The sequence below is a fragment of the Rhipicephalus sanguineus genome, chromosome 10 (assembly GCF_013339695.2).
Source record: "Rhipicephalus sanguineus isolate Rsan-2018 chromosome 10, BIME_Rsan_1.4, whole genome shotgun sequence".
NCBI lineage: Eukaryota > Metazoa > Arthropoda > Arachnida > Ixodida > Ixodidae > Rhipicephalus > Rhipicephalus sanguineus.
Window position 1 is genome coordinate 134,620,031 of NC_051185.1, and position 19,040 is coordinate 134,639,070.

Below are 19,040 nucleotides of genomic sequence, written 5' to 3' on the forward strand. Positions count from 1 at the left end.
CTTGCGGTCTCCTGTGCTCAGGCCAAGCCTTTGTGTTTTTTCTTTTCCCTTTCATTTTTTGTAGCAATGCTTCTGCTACAGCAGACACAACAGAGCTAGGAAAACCCGCGTTTTGCAGTCTGTGAATCTGGACCGTAAAACTCGTCTCAATCATGTGTTCACAAGACTTAGTCAGGGCAGATTCAAGGCAAAGGGAAGCGATAGTCCTCTTGATAGTTTTAGAGCATACCAATAGCATGCCATGTTTTGTGATATGCCTATATGGTTAGTTCGGTTGATGTAAAGAGCGATAGTGATATGACCATGTGACCGCATGAGTGTATATATTTGAGCCTCGCTTTGATGATTAAAAGAGTTGGTAGTCTAGCCGCTTTCCTGTCTCCTTCACCGTTTCCTGTGTTCGTCTGTTTTCGGCTGGTTTAATTCCTTGATGCAATGCACCAACTAGCCCAACAACGAGTTCCACTATTACATGCCACTGTTTTGGTGCTCTTGCGGCTGTTTCGTTAGTTTGATATATACCAAAAATGGTATGGCGTGACAAGAGTGTATGACGAACATAAGTGACAGATCCAAACGTGCAAATCATGACACGCATGTCATGTACAGCATGACTTACGTGTCACGCTCATGGTGTGCTGGCGGCCGTTTCGCTAGCTTGATATATACCAAAGTTGGTATTGCGCGACGTCTGTGTGGCGAACATAAATAGCAGGTGGTAACACGAAAATCATGACATGCATGTCATGTAGAAAAGCGCCTCAAGCTTCACCAACCAAGTGTGCAGGTTGAAGAAGGCTGGCTTCCCTGACCAATTCCTGTCGGGGTCTGCAGAAGTAATCCTGAAGGAGTACCGTGAGACGGCGAAGCCTCAGGCTGTAGATGACAGGGCAAGCGTGGCGGTCATACCCTATCTGCACGGTGTTTCGCACAAAATCTAGAAGGCTGCCACACGTGCCAGCGTAAGGGTGGTGTTCTCGGCGCCAATCAAACTAGGATTACTGTGCAAAAACGTGAACGCCCCTCGCCCAAATCCTTCCATTTGCAAGAAGCAACATGCGACACGGTCTGTGCCCAGCAAGACTGAAGTCGTCTATGAGATACCAACGTCTTGCGGTGGCCGGTACGTTGGGCAAACGGGGCGTTGCGGTAATGATCGGCTGCGACAGCACAAGAACAATCTCAAGGACAATACTGGAAGCAATCTCGCAATCTACTGTGCCGAGTGAGGCCGCACTCCGAGTTTCGAGCAGACGCGTATCTTACGCAGATATCGTGAATGCAGCGCCCGGGAAATCTATGAAGCGTTCACGATTCATTCCATTGGGCCATCATGTCTAAGCGCACCGTCCATCGCACTAACCGACAAGGAGATTAATTACCTGCGTGATTGATTTTTGCCTTTTCATGTAATAGTCACGGCGCATGCGTAGGGCTTCCCCTTTCTCTCATATTTTCTTGTTTATCTATTTCTAAGGAAGCGCACATACTTGTTCACACGAAATAAACGCTCATGTTGTTAGCCAGCGCAAAGTCCTGTCTGTCTTTCTAGTCCCGTGTGCCCGCGCTGTTTCTTATGATGAAGCCATGCCAACAAGCCCAAGTTGATACCCTCTTTAAGCATGCATTAAAAGCTTTGAAGTTTCTTCCATCAAGGCTTACGAAGTCCTACGCTTAATAATGAGAGACGCGCAACGAAACTACTAATAGTGCCGGGTTAGCCGGGTGTCGTCGACGCACCCAGCAATTCTTGCGTGCTTCGCAGCGCGCCTTCAGTACTGAGCGAATGCAGCGCCGCCGCTACGGTCGACACGGAGGGCATCAGGCGCGTTCACGCCATGGAGGAAGAAAAACTCAGGAAAAGCCGTATCGTATCCCGATGCATTGCGAAAAGTGTGGCAGAAGTGACGTCAGATTTATGGGCCAAACAAACCGGCATAGGGAACCGGCATAGCTCAAGTCCGGGCGCACGGCTGAGCTATGCGTTACCGGGGCAGACGCTGCCCGCGAAGGCGGTTTGTCGCCGGATCTGCCAGCGGCGGCGGCAAGGACGGCAAGGAGCGCGCATGCGCTCCTCATTCGGCCCGGAACACTGCTAGTCAGCAATAGTTACATTGTGACGCTCCGCAGATGTAATCCGAGAGCTCTGCGCGTGCGCGGAAGGGGGGCCGCAGTGTTGTGGGCGTGGATGGCCCCAGTTGCGATAAGAGCAGTGGCGCCGCTTGACGTTGCTTTGGAATCCTATGTGCAAAGAAAAGAGCCGACGCCCCGCGGCGTGCTCTCCGCGCTGGTTCGCTTCTGCGCAGATTTGTAGTCCCGGCAAGGTCAATCTAAATAGGTCGCGAAAGTCGGAACGAAAAGTGGTCGGAAACCTATTGCGACAAACACCAACACCGGCGTGTAGGGAGCCTACATGACCGGCCGTTTTAGGGTGATGTCAGCCTTTGACCCACTACATGCCGCCAACGCACCGCCGCCCGCCAAAACACAGTGTTGCCAGACAGCAACGCCGCGCTGGGAGCGGCGGCTGGCCCCAATATGGCGGCGCACAGAAAACTATGCATCTTGGTGCCCGCACTGCGTCTACTCCCGGTTGCGTTCAGTTCTCGACAATACGGCGTCGAGCGTTGCGGTAGCGTGTTAAACGCTGCCGGTGAAGCCCTGGATGCTGCGTACCACTCTGCACTAACCACAACAGAAAGAGCGTGCGAATGTTCCGCTTCCCAGCGAGCCCTGGCCGACGACAACTCTGGCTGGCTCAAGTGAAGCGAGACGGCTGGGACAGTGCGTCTCGTATTTGCTCTGTGGGTACTGCGTATTTCGTTCAGTTTTTTGCTGCAGCACAAGTTATACGTGTTTCACGGTGATCGCGAATGCGTAGATAACGATGTTGTCGTTGCTGCGTCCACGCATTGCGAGTAGGAAGCCTACAAACGGGACGCATCCGAGCGTCCGTACGAAGACGCGCTCGCTAGTCTGAGCTGTTGCCTCCTTTGCGTGAGTTCGCGTCAGCGTAACCTCAGTATTATGTCACTATAGGGCCCCTTATGCCTTTGCCTAAGATGACAAGTAGAAGAAAGCCTTCTCATTTCGCTCTATTATATTGATCCTTACCCCCGAAGCTTTCTACTCCTAACGTGCTTTTGCATTGCCTCCGCGATCATAGGCATTGCAACTTTTCATTTTCCACTCTCGTAGTTAAGCATTGCCTCCGAGATGATCACACGTTTCACCAAGCGACGATGGCGTGTGATGACGTCATCATGTGAGGTCATGTGATGAACTCATCATGAAACGTTATGATCACGTCACAATTTTCGGAGCTCTCTGACATCCTGATGACGTCACACGGTCGGCTCCTTGATGACATCGATTGACATTCAGGTCATGCGACTTTCGATGCGCCGTCGGCTTGCATGCATTCACCTATCCAGCACGTGACCTCTGCCTACCTTTATTCCGTTTTCTTGAATCATTTGTGTTGACACCGCCGCCGACAGTGTGTGGCGATGTCATCATACGTGTTACGTCATAGTGATTCTCATGATGACGTTATACTTTGGTGTCATACCCTGGTATTGCTAATTGATGTATCGCTCGTGTTGACGCCGACGCTGGACGCCAACGACGGTTACATCTCGCGTTGGGTGCATCTAAGACTTTCGCCTTAATAAGGCTCTCGCCTGAAAAAGGGCCTTTGAATTAGAGCACTGCACGGGCTCGGGCCTACCCGAAAACCCGAGCCCGGCCCGGCCCACGGGCCGGGCCGGGCCGGCTAAAGTAGTTTTCACGGCGGGCTCGGGCAGGGCTCGGGCCTGGAGCTCCGGGCTTAGGGCCGGGACCGGGTTTGAGGTGGCGGGCTCGGGTCGGGCCGGGCTTGGACTTTGCTCCGTTCTTAAAAGGACACTAAAGTGAAACACTGAATCGGTTTAGGCTGGTAAATTGTACTCTGAGACTCGATTGTCATTAATTTCATCATCATAAGTTTATTTATAGCGGAAAAAATATGTCAAATATCTTTAAATTTCGCTCCGTAATCTCTGCGCGGCCCGTCATGGATTTCAAAGTGTAATAGTCGTATTTTGGCGACATTCGCTCAACAAAATTTTCTGAAATTTGGTATGTTGATGTATGTATGACCCTCTCTGAGGTCAATGTACTTCATTTTTACCGATTAGGAACTACGTCGGCCCCAGTAAACGCCATCGGAAGCTATGACGTCACGGCGCTTGCTGCGCGAATATCAAGGTGGCGTCACTACTCGCATTTTCTTTTTGCTCGTTTTCGCGCTTACTAAGAGCCTTGTCGCGGCGAGCGTGATTTTGGAATTTTAAAAGGGTAATTTTCTGATAATACACAAATCGTTTTTCTCTTTAGTGTCCCTCTAAGTTTATTACACATACGCTGTGCATACACGTTATGTTCCACATTTTATCTCGAAAAACAAGAAACGTTTTTTTTTGTTTTTTTTTTTTATCTGGGGCAGGCCATTTGAAGAAGTTTTCTGAGAGTCAAGTAATAAACTACTCTTGCTTCTCGCATATGGGGCTACCTGATTTATCTGAAACGGGCGAGCTAAAAGTAAATAGACGAGATGCTTATGTAGTTAACATCTCTCTATTCTGTGCTATAATAGCTGCATTCGCTATTATTTTATATCTCAAATGTTATTTTGTAATCAGAGTAATAAATGTAATATAATAAATGTATACCTCTAACTTTTCATCGCAAGAACGGTCACAGAGCTCCAAAGCGGAGAAACGTTCATGAAAGTCCCAGCCCTTCACTAAAACGCAAGGACTGCGCAGGGTATCGTTACACAAAATCCCTATAAAGACCCATTCTTTTTTCCTTCACGGCTCCCAGTGGTCATGTCACGCGAGATAGATATGCGCAGCCTGCTTTGTGTGCCAACATTGGTGCCCACATTGTGTGCCCACATTGTGCACACCATTGTGTGCCCACATTTGTGTGCCCATTTGTGTGCCCACACGTCTGAGCTTTCGTCTTGTTACGCTATATCAGGGTTCTCGAATTCACCTCAGCTAACGGGCCGCATTCATGAAAATTTGTTGCCGCCAGGGCCAGGACAGTGACGAACGTAGGGGATCGGGGGGACAGAATGTCTGCTCACGTTGCCATTTGAAAGAAGACCTTTCACATATCTCATATATGGGTCATTTCTGAAGGGGATTTGGCGGCAGGATTCCAACAACACATAGATACCTATCTCCAAATGGACTAAATCTGGCGGCCGATTCTGAAATATAGTTTTGTTTCACAGTTATGTATCAACACATGGTGACCGCAGGGGGTGCCTCACGAAAAAAAATGCTTTAGACCTTTCATGCCTGTGTAGCTCCGGAGCGTACATATAAAGAAAAAAAATGGAACGAAGACAGTAGCGAGAGATACGCGGGCCGCATGCAGCCCGAGAGAGCTACATGATACTGCCGCAACAGAGTTGAAATGTGCAGGATTAGCATAGGTCCACCGTACCGGGTCATGTCCCCCTCACGTCGAACCACATGCATCCAATGAGTAAGCGTCGAGAAGTTTATTCGCGCCTTTATTACCAAACTGGAATGAACCCCAAAAATAGACCGAAATCGCTTCGTCGATCTCCAGCCAGTCCTACCCGCGCAGCCCAATGGCCACCTTCTGCCGGTACAACATCGATAGGAAGGCATACACCATTAGAACATGAAAAAAAAAACAGCATAGTGCAAACCGTGCATAACATACACTGCTGAAAACTGGAAGAAGCCATGAAGGAGGAGTTTTAAACATAATATTGAAGAGTGGCACGTTGTTCGGAAACGAGAGAAATGAAGGGATGAGGTGGACAGCTACTACATTCATTCCGCAGAGGTCCACAAATATATCCTAAATTTGTCCAGTGGTGGAAGGTAAGAACGGCTGCTGACGCCTTCACAATCCGCAAAGCAGATGTGCGCCCCTGCGGCTAGCGCAAGCAGCGCAAGAAACTTTAGCGCGGCTGGATTGCAAGAGCTCATGGCGTGCTTCAAGCCGGAATCTCTTGATAGTTTAATTTTTGGGTGAATAACCACGTTGAAAAAATGAACTATAAACTATGCCACACACACAAAAAGAAAGTGTACTAGCAGTAGTGTGATACATGAAAAGTATGTTTTGACAAATAGTTTTTTTTCACCCTTTGGGCCGCTTATATACGTATTACTAAAAGTACGCGTGGTGCACGCGGTTCGTTATAATTTTTATCTAGGATAGTGTCCCTAGCAAAAATTCTAATAGAAGCTTGTATTAGTCTAATAAGTTTTTCTATTAGATGTATTGGTCTTACAAAAGTTTTTATTAGCCTAATAGATGGATGTATTAGTCTAATACATTCTTCTATTAGCCCTATTAGTTTGTATTAGTGCGCTGTATAAGACTTGTATTAGTCTAATAGGTCTCGTATAAGTTTTGGTCTGGCACCTATTCGGCTAATAGAAATATGGGTATTTGATTTAACAAGCTGGATATTTGTATGCAAGTGTTCAACTGCGAAATTGATGACTCAATTGGTTCATCTATTAGCCTTATTAGTTTGTATTGGTATGTTATATATGACTTGTTGAAATTGGTATTAGCCTAATAGGTAAATCCTACGGGCTTTTGTCCTGCACCTATATTAGGCTAATAGAAGTATGGTTATTCTCTTAAACAAGCTAGGACATCAAGTAAATGTTAAACCACAAAATTTGTGACATAAGGATGACCTCTGGGTTACTAACATGTTTATGGTGGCACATGTCAGGCATGCATCATTCTGATTCTGAAAAAGATTTTCTCGAGCTGTGCATAAAGTACATGTTTCACGAAAGAAAAGAGTGCAACATCTATAAATATGCGCCTCACATTTTGGAATTAACGTCACAGAGCTATTGCGATCTGCACAATTTTCATAATAGCCTTGTTGCCCATATTGGCCGGACTTAACGTTTTGATCCTTGTTCCTTGTAAATGCGACCATCACTGATTCCTTTCACAATGCCGTCATGAGTTTCAGGTTGCCTTCTCTTCAACGTGTCCATTAAGCCCTACGACACTGCTTTGTCCAAAAGCATGACTTCAATTTGTTTCTTGAGGTCCAATGTAACAACAAATTTTCACCAGAGATTTCGGTGGAACAATGTGGGCATGAAAAATCCTTCTGACGAGGATTCGATATCACAGCTTCGCATGCTTGACAAAAATAGTGACGCTTGACAAGGTCGTCCATCCACTGCCTCCACGCTTTCCTTAGCATCCAACTCGAAGTAGGAAGGACGGGTTTGCCCAGGAAAAGGTTAATTATTCCCACAAGCTTCTCCATGCCTGTCCAGTTCAGTGCTACTGACACAGTGTACGCCATCAGCGTAAGCATGGCATCTCTAACAGTCATGTCCGAGTTGGGAAGGCGTTCGCCAGAGAACATGCAACAAAATTCACCAGCATCATCGCTGCAGTCTTCAGCGGAACCACTAGATTCACTGTCAGACAGATTGATAGCGACGCCGCAGCTTTCTGCACGATCACTTGCACTTCCACTTTGGTCGCTTGCATCGTTGTCAGAAGCCTCACGGGGCGAGTCACTCACGCCGGTATTTGCACTTGCGGCAGCAGAGTTGACAAGAGGCGACTACCTAGGCGTGTGCGAAGATGGCTTGGTGCACTGGCGCTTATCCTGGTACCTCGAAGATGTAGTACGTGATAATAAATAAGCCGCCTACGGCTCCAAATAACGTTTCCTCCGCTTTGCTGTTTGAGACGTGCCCCCATCAGAACGGATCCGCGTCTAGCCCATGACGGATAGCGCCAGAGTGCCTTTTATCACTGCACCACATCCGAAAAATGAAAAAAACCAAGCCAGGACTCGACTGATTCAATTTGACTGAGACCGTGACTAAAAGAACAACAATGTTTGCTTGTTTTGTTTTCTTGCTTTTTTTCTCTCTATGGCGATGGCGATCCTACTGTCCCAAATAGACGGTGTATTTTATTAACTACTCATACAGTATAAGAAAGCAAAAACAAAAAAAAGCAAGAAAAAAAATTAAAATCGGAAAAATTGAACAACAAACAACACAGGCACGCAAACGCGTATTTGGTTTGGAGTGTGAATGAAACATACTTACCGTAGGTCATGCCAAAAGCATAAACTTGCGCAGAGAGCTCATACTTTTGTGATTACTTTTATTCCCGCGCAGAATCAGCGAATTTTTTCTCCGTAATGGGATTTGTGAGGATTTTAGAAATGTCCAAATAGTGCAAACTAATCAAGGAGACTTTCTAGGCGCAAACCCACTTCCCACCCCATCAGCATCGTCACCGCCATCAGCTTTCATTTCACTTCATTTATTTCGTTTATTACACCTTAAGGGCCCGAAGGCATTACATAAGGGGGGGCATACACATGTTTCCATACAGTATGATATAATAATTGGTAAGAAATCAAATCAAACAAAATAAGGAGAACAAATAAATGTAGCATCGGGTATGTACACAATGAAAAATTCAACATCCTTTGGTAGGCGCATATTAGAAAAAATAGGAGATACACAGGTTTCGCAAAAGTGAAATAACTGTAACTGGTAACAAAAAAAGGAAAAGAGAAACAAATGTAACATTGCATACACAAGACAATTCAACATGCTATGGTAGGCACCTATTGTTGGACAACATGGCAGGTTAGTTTTTCGCGAAATTTTTCTCGATCTGAACAGGAAGCAATGGCGTTAGGTAGCGTGTTCCACAAGGTTATTGCGTGTGGGAAAAAAAGAGTTATTCATCGCCGCTGTGCGACCACTTATGTGTGCAATGGGACATGTGTGAGCTAATCACGATGATGTTCGTACAGGTGGAATAAGAAGCGTATGTCTTGTGGGTGACTGATAAAAGAAGCAATGGAGCAGGCAAAGACGAGCAATTATGCGACGTGATTCAAGGGCTGGAAGTGATAGGGTGTGTTTCAAAGCAGTTATACTAATGTATGGTGAGTATTGGGATGATATAAAACGCGCTGCGCGGATTTGCACTGCTTCGATTTCATCTGTAAGATATGATTGCGATGGGTGCCAAATGGATGACGCGTGCTCGAGCTTCGGTCGCACATATGTTAGGTATGCCAGCTTCTTGATGTCAGTGGATGCAGATTTCAGATTGCGACGCAAGTAACCAAGTGTACGTGATGCCTGAGAACAGATTGTTTGGATATGTGTTACCCATGATAATGATGGTGTTAGGTACACTCCTAAGTACTTGTAATTTTCGGCTGAGCTGATGGGAGACGAATTTATGTGGTATGTATGGTTAATCGTAGTGCGTTTTCGCGAGAATGAAATTAGTTTACATTTCGATAAGTTTAATGGCATAGACCACTCTTTACACCATGTAGCGATAATGTCTAAATCATGTTGGAGAGCAATGATGTCATCCGAGTTGTGAATAGGGTTATAAAGAACGCAGTCATCGGCGAAGAGGCGTAGTTTTGATTTTATGTTAGCGGGAAGGTCATTGATATAGATTAGAAACAGCAATGGGGATAAACCTGCACCTTGAGGAACGCCTGACGTTACGCTAGTGAATCGAGAGTTACTATTGTTGGCGGTAGTGAATTGAACGCGACCTTTCAGAAAGTGTTCCAGCCAACGAATTAAGTTTTGACCAATACCTAATGAAGCGAGCTTAATCAGTAGATGTGTATGAGGTACCCGGTCGAATGCTTTGGAGAAGTCCAGAAATATTGCATCTATCTGAAGGAGCTTGTCCATATAATGAAGTAAATCGTGCGTAAATTCTGCCAATTGAGTTTCACAGGAACGGTTCTTGCGGAAACCATGCTGTTGTAGGTAGAAAAAATTAATCGATTCCAGATGTGCCATTAAATTGGAAGCGATTATGTGTTCGAGCAGTTTCGATGGAATACTAGTAAGGGAAATAGGTCTGTAATTGGTGGCAAGTTCTTTTTTTCCAGATTTAAAAATTGGGACAATTTTGCCTATTTTCCAATCGTTGGGAACGACCGAATCTTGCAAGGATTGGTTGAATATTAGGCAATGTATTTTACTAGAGACTGCGATGGTATTTTTAAGGAGCTTACTATTAACGTTGTCGCAGCCTGCTGATGAAGCTATTTTAAGGCCATTTATTAGTTTGCATATGCCATCCGGGGTTATTTGGACATCGGGCATAACTGTGGAACAAAATTCAGCTATGCGTTTACCGTTACACACGGAAGTGACAGTGAAAACAGACGAGAAATAATTATTAAGGGTTGTTGCGCACTGGTCGGATTTGATAGGTTCATCAACTTCGTTAATGAGCTGAATGTGGTTTTGTGGAGCTTTGGCCGAGATGATACTCCAAAAATTTCTGGGGTTAGTATGCAGTATTGTGAGCAAATCGGAAGAAAAAAATTTGGTTTTCGCTTCGTCTAAATCTTTGAGCTACTGTTTTGCACACTGGTAGTAACGGTCCCATAATTCAGGGGATTTGTTTGTTCTGGCCATTCTGTACAGGCGCTTTTTTCCGATTCAGAAGATTTTTGAGATGCTTGTTAAACCACGGATTATTATTGTCAATTTTCACAAGGATTGTAGGTACATATTTATTTTTTACGGTTGTCATAATGCTTTTATAGAGTTTAACACGTGTGTTTCGCCGCTGGGACCAAGAATTCCTCCTTTCTCTGTGGTCTACGGCAAGCGAAGTTTGACAGCGCAGTTCTATCAGGCACTGCGCCGTGTTAGGTGCCTTTTAGATGCGAAGTATCTTAAGGCGGAGCTCAATCCGGTGGTGGTGGTGGTGGTGGTGTGCGGCGTGACCACCCTTACTGCGCATGCGCATACCCTCTCCATACTCCTCCCCTCCACTCACCCTCTCCCCTTACCCTCCCACCTTCCCTCTCCACTTTCCCTCCCCCCTCACCCACCCTTCCCCTCTCTCCTCCCCCTTTCCACTCTTCCTCTGAAACGCGGGCTAGACATGCCGAAATTCTCTCGTGCGCAACGCCGCGATGAGCTCGAGCGCATGCACGTCTTCTCCCCTTCTCTCTCCTCTCCTACGCTGCCCCCCTCTCGCCCGCCTGTCGACCGCGTTCCCCGCTCGCCCTGTGAGAATTAACGGCCAGGCTAGATGGAAGATACGACGCGCGTAGCGTCCCTCTTCGCGTTCCACGACGCGAGGTCGGTAACATGCCCAACGAACCCCAACGGAACGCGATCGTGCAAGTGCTCCGGCTTCGCATCGCCTCATGGTCCCCTTTAGCGGGAGATGGTGTAATTTTTTCCTTTCCCTAATAACCACTGAAGAAGTTCTATCACCACGTGTAAAACCTGCCCAATGTACGCTTATGTGCGCTTCAAGGACGACGGCGTGAAGGTTGTCGTGCACGAAGAAAGAATTAAGAGATTATCTCCGTAAAGTATCAGACTTCTACAACAAACAATGGTACAGTGTACGCTGGGATGACGAAAACAGCGGATATTTCCGAGCCCAGATTATGAAGTTGTTTGGTGAGTATGCTTTTGTTGTTAATTGTTTGATGGTGCAATTTCACGGACAATCGATATATGCACATCGCGTGTAGCTGTTTTCAGTAACCAAAGAGGAGGCTGATGCTTCCGCGGAAAGCTCGAGCAAGAGATTTTCCTGCCCCCAAATGCCTATAGACAACAGTTCAGAAGGCGACACCGCAGCGAGTGGGGAATCCTACAGAAAGGTGACTCTTGCAAATGTTTGTTTAGCACTACTCAATTAAGGCTGGACAGCGCTTTATGGCGACGCCGATTTGCTGATGGCCTGCATGGTCGGACGATTTGTGCCTCACGTGTACCGATCTATGGGCCGCCGAACATTCTTTAACAGTGTTCTCAGTGTCCTCGTTCCCGTGACATGAGTGAAGGCTTACAGCAAAGCTGCTTCATAGCCCCAAGCAACTGTAATGTGTAGTCGTAAGTCCGCTAAATAGAAAATCGGGAGGAGCTCGCATATCGTTACAGGATCATCAAAAATTAAATCCTGTTTCTGTCATAGTGATATAACTGCCCCATTCTTTTGTTTGTTTCTTTTGCCTACTTGAAAGCATGAATGATTTCCCTACTTAAGCTGTTTCATGTCCATCTGCAAGTGAGTCTGTTTACTGACGCACATGCACCAGTTTGCATGCAGGTACAGTCAGTGTAGAGACAAGTAGCCAGCCAGACCGAAGGTATCTACTGCATTTCAGATAATCAATAACTACACATGCAACATCTCTATATGCGGCCAAATTTGTTGGCGCTGGCATACATAGCCAACAGAAGAATTGCACTGAGTTGGCCCCGTAGTTCTTGCAAAGTTTAAGGCTGTAGCCGAGGCCAGCTTGAGTTGCTGTCAGCTGTCCAACCAGTAGACAAGTGCAACCATATCTGTGCATGCATACATACGTTTCTGTGGTTTCTAGTTTTCACCAAATTATTCTTTTTTTGCTTCTGCCTGTACCAGCACAAAAGACAGAAACAAGTGCCAAAATCTCGTGTGAAGGATACCAAGGCACAGTTTAGGAAAAAACAGCTGGACCTTTTGTTTCCTCCTGAAGCATGAAAGGGAGGAGATTGTCTTCGGCAAGAAGTTGTGAAGCTGCGGAAGATCTTCAAAGCAGGTTTGTGATACAGTTGTTATCATGTTGGGCACTTCATTGAGATCATCAGCTTTGCATGCACTTTCGATTTCTCTTTTGATAATTACTCTGTTGCCTTTTACCGTGCCCGGTAATGTAAGTTGTTTACTGTTCTTCTATTATCGGTATGTGACCTGCACAGCATGCAGTAGTATGTCACATTTTGTTAGAAATGATGAAAACACTCATAGTTATTTGTTAGTGCATTTTCAAATACCTGCTGCTTTATTTCGTTTAAGTTTAATCTAATTTTTTTTCTACATTTTACTATGCATGATCCTCGGTATCCTCAATTATATGTCAAGTTCCCAAACATGAAAGCTGACATAGCACGCCCTCTGAAACCTGAAGCTGAGCAGCAACAGTGCCCTCTGTAGGGCACTGTTGCTGCTGCTAAAATTAAACATTGACAGCTGCGCGGTCTCATCTTCTTTAATTTAAGCTGGGGGAAAGAAGCAGAATAAAATTCCACTGGTGTTAAATTTTTTGCTGTTGTCTGATCTGATGTCAGCAAATGAGAAATTGTAGCATGTGTCAGCCATGTTGTTAATGGGTGAAGCTCTGCCTCTGTAGTTTTTATTGCGACAGATGGTTGCCTGTTACTGCAGCTATCTAAATATTAGTTTACGATTTAGTGTCGTATTTCTTTCATGTTTTCTGGAATAACGCATCTCGAGCTAGTTCGTTGAACATAACAAGGCAAAAACAGCACGCACTTGACGTGGACGGACAGAAGGAACACAGTGCCTGTGTTCTGTGTTTGTGAGCTTAAAAAAGTGATTTACTTATGTGTTTGGTTCTAGATTTCTTCAGCCACTCCTCGTCCAGAAGTATCCATTTAAGGAGGTAGTCCTTGTGGTAAAAATTGCGGATATCATGAAGGTACCGACGCCACCAACTCAGCAGCTAACACCACCACCTCAGCAGTCAAATGAGGAAGGTTAACTGTAGAGGGCTCACCTCACTTGATGATTTAAATAAAGTGTGTTTGTGTTTCACAACTGCCTTTGTGTCATATGCAGTGACATGCATGCCGCTGCCGCATGCTACGAGCAAAGCCTGCTCGCTGCCTGTGCAGGCACCTATTGATCTAATAGAGGCTATTAGTTGATGCGTATTAGCCTAATACAGGCTATTAGCTTATGCCTATCCGCCTCGTGCATCGGTATGGTGGCGCCACCGCTCGGCTAAGGCGGGTGTGCCCTCTCCCAACCCCCCACAGGATCCCATGCATTTTGAATCAAGTTTGCGATTTCGTTGCGCAAAAACAAACTAGCGCCATCTCTCGACAATACGCCACACCGATGACGCAACACGTCCTCTTGCTTCCACCGACTGGCCATGCTCCAAGCTAACTCCTCTCTCCACTTTCTTTTATTTCTTTCGGTGGCCGTGAGAGCGCGCGCTGTGCACTGTGCTGTAGTGGCTGTAGCGCATCCGACAAGACCGGCTGGGCTGGTCGCTTTCGTCGCGTCTTCCTTGAACGTTGCAACGTTAATATTGTGTTAAGGCGGTGGCCACACGTCGGACGATGAGCCCTGATTTCGTTCAGCTGCCATCTCATCAACGGCAATGTTTCAGGCGCCTCAGTTGTGTACTTTTGTCCGTTGGTTGCGGGACAAGATGGCCTCCTGCAAGACCGCGTTTTTCCAAGTCAGCTGTGTGCGTAGTTCTCGGCGTCGTAGAAGTTTGATGACGCGAGGACGTCAACTGGTGCTACATCGTGGGAACCGCTGAAGTGACTGCAAGCTTGACGACATTGTGCCAGGATATTCTAGCGTACTGTACGCGCACGATTGTGCTCCACTTAAAATACCGCGCTTGGCCTCGCGCGTCAACCTGGTACGCCTGTGTGCAACAAGTGTGTTGTTATCGTTGTTGCGTCGGTTAATATTGAATTGTAATTGGAATACCGTTTTTGCAAAGGTAAGTGAAGCTGTAAGTAGTTGTTCTGCTATATGCTCGCTACTCCACGAACATTACTTCTAGAATCGCATTTTATTTTGAGCTGCACGTACCAAAGGAGAATCTAGCATACGAGATACATTGCACGCGTGCGCATTTCCTATATAAATCTGAGTAATGCCACGCGTGCGCATTTCCTATATAAGTCTGAGTAATGCCATGCCTAATTTAAAGCGCATGTGTTAGAGGATTGTGGCGTCAATGGTGAAAGTGATTAGATATTCTGAAATATGTGATTGCAATGCAGTTAGAACTTCCTCAATGTTAATACGGTCTGTGAACAAAAAAAAAACGCTGTGTGAATGTTTGTTGGTCATTTGCTACAGTACTTTCACGCATTATTATGCAGCTGTGTGACGGCTGTGAAAACGTTCGGGAAGTTAGATTTTGGTTTTCTTGGCCTAGTTGAGTGCTACGAGTGTTGGGCGAAGATAAAATCGCGTGTCTTTTGTGCGTTTCTTAAGCAGGCATACAGCCGTAATAGTCATTGTTGTTGTACTGTTTGGGGTGTTCAATAAAACAAGAATGCTGTTTTGTACTGCAACAATTTTTATTTCATCTGTGTTAACAGATCACGCAAACAACTTGGACACATGCACGTAAGAAACGTACGCAGTGCATCGCGCGCACGCATAAAAAAACGGGCCTGTCATTTTAAAACAAATAATATAGAACAATGGACGTAACAGACGGCATGGTTGTCTAGTGGAGCAGCGTCGGCAGTACAAATATCAAACCAGAATGAAACATGAATAGAAAAACGGAGAGTAACAGGCGCTTTACCCACGGCTTCTATGAGCCGCGCATATCCACCTATCGCCACCGTCCGCCGTTGGTGGCGCCACCAGTACCACTGAAAGCAGCAGCGCACGAGGCGGATAAGCCTAATACAGGCTATTAGTTTATGCCTACAAGCCTAATACAGGCTATTAGTTTATGCCTATAAGCCTAATACAGCCTATTAGTTTATGCCTATAAGCCTAATACAGCCTATTAGTTTATGCCTATGAGCCTAATACCGGCTATTAGTTCATGCCTATGAGCCTAATACAGGCTATTAATTTATGCCTATGAGCCTAATACAGGCTATTAGTTTATGCCTATGAGCCTAATACAGGCTATCAGCTTATGCCTACAAGCCTAATACAGGCTATTAGTTTATGCCTACAAGCCTAATACAGGCTATTAGTTTATGCCTATAAGCGTAATACAGCCTATTAGTTTATGCCTATGAGCCTAATATCGGCTATTAGCTCATGCCCATGAGCCTAATACAGGCTATTAATTTATGCCTATGAGCCTAATACAGGCTATTAGTTTATGCCTATGAGCCTAATACAGGCTATTGGTCTTGTCCTATTAGTGTTGTCCAATAAGACTTGTACAGGCTATTAGTCTTATACTGTATTAGTCTAATACATGTACGTATTAGTGCCCATAACCTAGTAGGCTATTAGTTTTTCTATTAGAATTTTTGCTAGGGATATTTACAACGAAGGTAATAAATATGGCTTTTTTCGTCTATTTCTCTTGCTGTGGCAAGGCGCTACTAGGCTGAAGACAGGTGCTACTTCTCCAGAAGAGTGCACGATTGACTTTTTCGTTAGAGCATGCAGATCGGGCCGCTGTCGGGCCCGATCTGCGGTCGGGTCGGGCCGGGCCGGGTAAGCGAAAGATTTTCTCGGGTTCGGGCCGGGCCCGGGCCTCGCTTTGAGTCACCGGGCCGGGTACGGACGGGTAAACTTGAACGAGTTCCGGGCCCGGGCCGGGCCCGGGCCGAGAATCACGGCCCGTACAGTGCTCTACTTTGAATACACAGCAAGTCACTGCTAACCGTGCAGATCACGAGTAAATCCATTCATGGCAACCCTTGTGGAGAGCAAGAGTGCTTCGCGTAGCTGGAGGGAGCGGCGGCTTGCCCCAAAACGGCGGCGCACGGAAAACTATGCTGAATTTGGTGGAAGCTGGCAACAGCGTGCCCCATTGCCCGCTGGTTTTGGCTGAGTTTCTTGAAGGCATTTATTGAGATGTCTCCACCCTAAAAACGGCCGTTCATGTAGGTTCCCTACCCGCGTGACGATTAAAGCGCTACTAGGTGAGGGGGGGGGGGGCAAATAATGAAAACAAAAAATTAATTAAACGATTATTTTCATTAGTTTTAATATATTTTGTCACGAATTAAATTAGTAGATTACTTTAATCAAACTTTAGTCTTGCGTATGTGGTTGAGTGGCCAATTTTTTTCGTTTATTTTCAGAAACAGCGGGCACATGCAGGCAGTCTGGTAACATGGGCCAACAGTTTTGCGCATTTTCAGATGCAAATGGCGTCGCTCGTTTTTGCGCAGTAGGTTTGTGCCTGTCGTCCGTAGGTGATTTCCTCGCATAAGCGTTGTTTTCTAGTCGTGGTACTTGGCAGAAGGTAATATAGCCCATCGCAGCCATCGGGAACCGTTTCAGTGACTGTGTTTTGCCAGCGCACGGCCGGCGTGCTGTCGCCCTTCGGGACGATGAGTCCGCCACGCTACGCGAAGAAACGCTGCGCTGTCTACGGATGCAAGAGCAACACGTGTGCGAGGTTTGTGTGCACGTTGCATTGTTATGCTACTTCTGATTTCTGTGTTATATATTCTGGGCTAATATCCTCTTCAACTGCAGTATTTCGCCAATAAAATACACCTTATGTATCAAATCTGTCCTTTTCGTCTTCCCGTTATCTTGCAGGCTTCCATTATGGAGCCGTCATAGTGATAAGAAAAAGAACGTGCAGCTATAAAAAAAAAATTTAAGAAGCGGCGCCCTGTCAAAAAATTTCATAATTTCGCGCCCATCGCGTTAAAACGTGACGTCATTTCCGCTTCCGGTTGTGACGTCATCTTTTTCTTTTTTTTTTCTAATTCTGTTTGTCCCCTCCTCACATAGATGGCGACTGTTGCAACAACTAGCCAACGGCTTGACACGTGGGCTTCTACGGAAGTTACGCTACCAGTTTACATATACCTTGGTCCTGGCGTAAACTTAGGGCATATTTTGTGGTTTGCATGCAGTGAAATGTTGCAAGCAGATGTTTACCAGACTGTTCGCGCGTGGCAGGCCCGAGCGCTGCATGCTGAAATTCTAGTACAGACATTACCAGTACGTGCCGCAATCAAAAACACTCAGCCCCTGCACATCGTAATCGAACTCACCTAGAAGTTACTGACGCGTTCTGGTGGGCGTTAGGCCTTTCTTTTCCTTTCTCGTAACCCTATTTCCCGATCTGTTAGCCGATTAGCGGTTCTTTGCTCGTATATATTGAGTGAGCATGGCGCCGCACAATTCTAACGGCTTGCTTAGTAGCTATTCGGCAGTGCTGGGCAGTATCGAAGATACATGTATCTTTGATACCATCATAGATACTCTTTGGGTACCTTGTATCTGTATTGCGATACGTCTCGCAAGACTTGTATCAGTATCTGCATTTCCGATGCATTGAAGAATGTGTCGTGTATCTTAAGATGCATGATGCAGGGTGCGAACTAATAAACGTTGGTTGAATTTCCGCTTCTCAAGCCGATACTGCTCCCACTAAGCCACCAGATTAAAACTAAAGACAGTGACATTATTTTATCTTTTCGCGAGAGTATTCCAGCGAGGGCAGGCGTTGAGCTCTGAGCGTCCCTATTGAGAGAGCAGAGTCACGTAGTGGCGCTCGCGTCCTCTTGACAGACAAACGCGCGAAAGTCTGCGCCCAGAGGACATTTTCTTTCACGGTTTCTTTTTCCTATTTTTAGTAGTAACAGTGCTATGGCACTTGGCTCTTAGCCACTATCCTGTGCCGCGTACTCCAATGCGTGCGGTGTTTTCTCCACAAATTCTCATGCACTGTAGTGTCGTTATCGAAGCTTCTCTTGCGTTGTGCTTCGTTACGAAGTCTGAAAAATGCAAGAAAAAGGGTTGCTTTGCGTCTCGTGGCTTTCACACATCGGCGATTTGAAGGACCTCGTCGATGCAAGTTTGACTTACATGCAAACGAGATTCGAAAAGCTATAGCACCATCGGTACCGATACAGGATTTAACAGAACAAGCGTTCACTTAAGAGCAGCTACCTTGGCGTACGTCTCTTTTTCTTTTATTCAATGAGTCTTCAAAATCATAATTGGATTCTGAGCACAAGTTCTTTCTAAGCTGTCCATTTCCATCCCATACATTATCTATGTCTGTGTTGTTTTTTTTTCTTCGGTTCTTCTAACGGCAATATGTCTTTTAAGCGCTGGCAAGGCAAGCTATCTGCTTTATTGTTATTTTAGCTGTCTAACTCATTTCTGCTATTTTATTGCGATATCACTTATATGAACAGTCTCGACAGATTTTTGCCGTCGCCGTCATGTCCTTGTGGTATGAAGTCCAAATTGATACCCCCCCCCCCCCC

General features: G+C 45.9%; 1 protein-coding gene and 1 long non-coding RNA gene across 2 annotated transcripts in view; one reads left to right on the forward strand and one right to left on the reverse strand.

Annotated features, from left to right (window-relative positions):
* LOC119372477 (sodium- and chloride-dependent GABA transporter 1) overlaps positions 1-19,040 on the reverse strand; it is a 1,056,622-nt gene that overhangs the window by 36,544 nt on the left and 1,001,038 nt on the right. The gene's annotated exons all lie outside the window — the stretch shown is intronic.
* On the forward strand, positions 11,323-12,616 carry LOC119372480 (uncharacterized). Its single transcript, XR_005179552.2, has 3 exons — positions 11,323-11,519; positions 11,604-11,725; positions 12,490-12,616. It is a non-coding gene; the product is annotated as an uncharacterized LOC119372480 (long non-coding RNA).